The following is a 4,908-nucleotide window of genomic DNA, read 5'->3' as shown; positions in this document are numbered from 1 at the left end:
TAGTGCAAGGATAACCTCAAACACACATTGTCTTTCACTACACACTACAGCTCGGTAATTTACACTAATGTTAGGTTGTGAGCGTACATTATGATAGGTGTGCGCAGATTAATACTGCGCATAATTAGTCAGTTGAGCACGGTTTAGCCCTCGGAAATATCTTACGATTGAATGTCCATGATAGCGTATGAAATCATTATTTATATGGGACATTTTATTTCCGAATTTTCTCACATGATATACTCTTGCATATGTTTTTCTGTTAAAGTCTCTGCGTAATCTATGAAACCTGGAATACATCACGATATTAAAAATGGTCTTAAATGCATTTTTCCGTAATATTGACAATTCAAAACGCTATCAAGTGCATATCACAATTATCTTCACTGACCCTTTCAATATCCAACAGTTCCCGAATTATTCTCTTTTCAAAGTTTTCCAATTATTATCTTTATTATGTTTTTCGACATTTGTGAAGGATATACATTTACTTTATATGAACGGTATCCACCCCATAATACTTGTGCTCAAATATTTTATAGGGAAATCACTGATTACAATCTGATCCTATGAAAATATCATTCAACATTCTTCTAATCATTAATACAAAAAAGTACACATCACTACACATGCTCTAGACTAGACTATAAAATACGATTACTAGAATGTCGTCTGTAACAACTCGTGTTTTCCAGTACACAATCTGATTCTGTAAGCAATTTAATGGATGGAAAGAAAATAATTCCCTGATGCTGTATATTCCGTGCTGACACTGGTAAGCCTGGAAAATGAGATGTCAAAAATGTAATCCATTGCCTATCACAAAAAATACATTAATAACTTAGAAATAACTTGCCATCATTCTTCATGCTATAACTCTCTATACTCTACCCACCACTATGCACAGTTTACTCAATGTCATTGAACAGCATTCCTAGCATAACACCAATGACATGTGTTTCATTTCGCATACCACCCTGTTATAAGCATTTATTCTTCATCCAAGATGAACAAGATATCTATGAAAGAGGGGAAACGTTTGAATCCAGTGTGGGGGAAAGAAAATCTTAACATTCTTGAAAACACTACATCACACTATACAAAAATTCTACAGTAACATTAGACAACTTGAATTTCACTTTACACTCGACATTACTGTGACCAAAACACCATACACTGTTCCGTTAAATTTCAGCTTCGTAAATGCCGTCACTGTTAGGTGTGCGCAATGGACTACTGCACATCCACCTGTAACTCAGGGTTGTGGCCCTTGGCTACCTTTCGTTGATTAGGTTAGGTTAGTTTTCCATTTGTACTTTCGAGGGGGCGGAGCTCGGTAATTTACACTGATGTTAGGTTGTGAGGGTAGATTATGATAGGTTTGCCCGACTTACTGCGCATCGTTATGCTCAGTTGAGCAAGGTTTGGCTGTCGGCAATATCTTACCATTGAAGGTCTCTGATAGCGTTTCAAATCATGATATATTTACACGGGATATTTTATTTCCGAATTTTCTTACATGATAAACTGTTGCATATACAGTGGAACCTAGCTTAACGAGCACCTCTCATAACGAGTAATTCGCATAACGAGCAAAATAAATTGTAAAAAAAATGACCCTCTTAACGAGCGACGTTTCAAATAACGAGTGATGAGAGGGGAATTCCCGGATTGTGCGCTTGCTACATCAGTCTGTGTTTAGCACGCGTTCCGCTAACATCTTAGTGTCGCTTTGTGATCACACATTTTTCCAAACTTGTGTTCAGACATATTATTTGATTTTTTGTGCAAAGTTTAATAACCCTTGCAAAAATGTCCCCTAAGAAAAACCCGCAGTCAGCCATAAGAGAATAAAAATAACCGTAGAAATGAAATGTAAAATCACTGAAAATCGAGAACGAGGTGTGAGCGTGGGTGATCTAGCACGCACATATGACTACAATCGGTCTAAGTCAACGATTTGCACGATTTGGAGTTGCATTGTGTTTCACAGCAAGAAGTTCTGGAGAAGAGTCTGTCAGAGGAGGAGGAGGAGGAGGTAACAGCAAAGCAACAATCTTCTGGCACAATGAGAGAAATGCTTAAAGCATGGGAAACTGTTGCATCGTACATTGAGAAGCATCACCCTAATAAGGCAGTGGCTATGCGCGCTACAAATTTATTTAATGATAATGCTGTGTCGCATTTTCACCAAATTTTGAAGCGTCGGCAAAAACAAATGTCTCTTAGACAGCTTTCTAGTAAAAAGAATTAGATATGTATCATAAATAAAAAACTAATTATTTCCATTTTTTCTGCAAATCGAATTCGCATTCCAGGTTGGTTCATCCGCAGAGAAGAAAAGATGAAGATGATTCACGCTCCTTAACAATGTATATATAATTTTCTTTGCATAAACGTTATACATAAAATTTTTTGAGTATTTTTTCGGCATGGAACGCATTATCGTATTTTACATTCATTTATATGGAAAGAAATTGATTCGCTTAACGAGTGTTTCGCGGTACGAGTAAGATTCTGGAAAGCGAGGTTCCACTGTATTTTTCTGTTAAACTATCTACGTAATTCACGAAACCTGGAATATATTACGATATTAGTAATGATCGTAGATGTATTTTTCCGAAATATTGGCATTTCACAAAGCTGTAAAGTGCACGATATCACAGTTATCTTGATTGACTCTTATAATTTCCGATAGTTACCTAAATATTCTCTTTTCGAATGTTGCCATTATTAACTTTATTATGTTTTTCGACATATGTGAAGCATACATATACTTTATATGAAATGTATCCATCCCACAATAATAGTGGGCTTAGAACCAAAACGATAAGGCTGTTTAATACAGCTAAAAGAACATGACAGTGGGACACCTACAAGGAAGCCCTTGCACATTACAACAAAAAATAAGGAAAGCCAAGCGATCCTCATGGACGAGGCATTGCCAGAAGATCGATGATGTACCAGGCGGTGCCAAACTCATGAGAATCATAGTAAACCAGGCGACTAACAAGGTCAGCTCGATTAAGATGCCTAACGGGCAGTATACTCAAACAGGAAGGGAGACACTGAATTAATTATTAAGGGTTCACTATCCTGATTCAAAATTGACTGATAAGTTGGATGGACAGGATCAACAAAACCTGGACACTTGCCAAAGCAAGACGAACAGGGTAGATTGGAACCTGGCCAAAGTCATAATTAACCAATCAAAAATCAGATGGGCACCGAATACCTTTAAACCGTTTAAATAAGCAGGAACAAATGGAACTGTTCCGGAACTTTTGCAGCAAGGGGCAGAACTCTTGGTTCCACACCTATGCCGCATATATATAGAGCCTGCATGGCATATGGATTTATCCCCATGGCCTGGAGGCAAGTTAAGGTGACATTTATCCCAAAGCCCGGGAAACTAGATTACACCGAGGCTAAGGCTTATCGTCCTATCAGCCTGTCATCTTTCCTTTTGAAAACGATGGAAAAGATTGTGGATAGACATGTCAAGGATGCGGCATTGAGGACATATCCTCTACACCAAAACCAGCAAGCCTACCAAACATGTTTCACTAACAGGGCACAAATAATAATACTAATCGTACAATTAGTACCAGTGGATTCAAGGGAAATTCGTTTACATGGTATGAATACTATTCCACAGAAGCCCACAACAACATAACTTTTATTTTACTACAATAACATAATACTGCATGATGGAGACAAAACCTGTCACACTGTGTTCATGATTCATGTCACTGCATTCAGGCAGGGAAGGGCCTGGTTCAGTTAACTGACGTTATAACAACTGGGGCATTATATCAATGACCAAGACACTGCAGGCTCATGCTGTCAGAAACATTTTGCACACATCCAACTCTTCAAAATTCCGCAAGGACCTAAAACTTACAAAACTCTATACTTCACAGTGCTTACTATTCCTGAAGACTGACCTGGTTTACGTCTGGTAACTAACACTGGAGGTGTAGGGAACTGCACATAATCTTAGAGTTCAATTACCACTCTTCCACACACTGCCCTGATTTCCTGAGACAAACACATGGTTTTGACCATACTTTCTCTTTGTCTTTCTAAATATGTAATTTACATTTTTAAATGTTTCTTTTTCGTTTTACAAATACTGAAAATAATACAATTTGTCCAATTCTGATAATTGCCACATTTTCTGTAATTTTAAATACTAAAATGCGTTTCAATTATAAAAATCGACAAATTTATTAACGCCATCATTGCCGATTCTGCCTAAATACTTCGTATTCTCGAATAAATTCAATCAACTGAGCATCTGGACGTCCCTGGCCACATCCGTGAAGGCTATGGTACAGTAGGCAGTGACATCACCATAGGTTGAGCAATCAGACAACTGCGCAGCCCACTAGGTTGTTGGCCAGAGTTGGGTCAGATTGGGTCAGGTTAGGTTAGGTTTGCACACAAACTACTGCGCATCCACCTGGTAGTTCAGCAGAGCTCCCACAAACTAGGCACCTTAAGTCTGGTCTCGGTGGGTTGGGTTAGCTCAGCTCCAACCAAATTGCCACCTGGCTTGCAGGTCGGCATATCTTTTATTTTCTGGAAAGCCTTATATTTATTGAACACTTCGAAATTCTCAATTCTTTCTACATTTCCCCGATATTAAATTAGTGAAATTTTTCATTATTTTTACGTTTTATAAAATTACGTAATTTCTTAAATTTTCTTTTTACAATACTTCTGAATTTAGTTCATAATCACCGATCATTTCTTGATTTTTAAACATCTCTAAATTCAAATTCTTACAAAAGGCGGAACCGGTAGATATACTGATTATGCAAGTGTACATGCCAACATCAGAGTATGAAGATGATGAAGTGGAAAAAAGCGTATGACACAATTGAAGAAATTCTTCAGGAAGAT

The 4,908-nt window shown here is 37.6% G+C and overlaps 1 long non-coding RNA gene across 1 annotated transcript in view; it reads right to left on the bottom strand.

Moving 5' to 3' along the window:
- Window positions 1-26: 26 nt before the first annotated feature.
- The window catches only part of LOC111863456, a 13,535-nt gene continuing 8,653 nt past the window's right edge, over window positions 27-4,908 (bottom strand). The window contains exon 3 of the long non-coding RNA XR_002842604.2: window positions 27-781. This is a non-coding gene — a long non-coding RNA (uncharacterized LOC111863456). The remainder of the gene's footprint in view (window positions 782-4,908) is intronic.

This window comes from Cryptotermes secundus, unplaced genomic scaffold, assembly GCF_002891405.2.
Source record: "Cryptotermes secundus unplaced genomic scaffold, Csec_1.0 scaffold2758, whole genome shotgun sequence".
Classification (NCBI taxonomy): Eukaryota; Metazoa; Arthropoda; class Insecta; order Blattodea; family Kalotermitidae; genus Cryptotermes; species Cryptotermes secundus.
The sequence above is the reverse complement of the archived record's forward strand: the minus strand, read 5'-3'. Positions and strand labels throughout refer to the sequence as shown.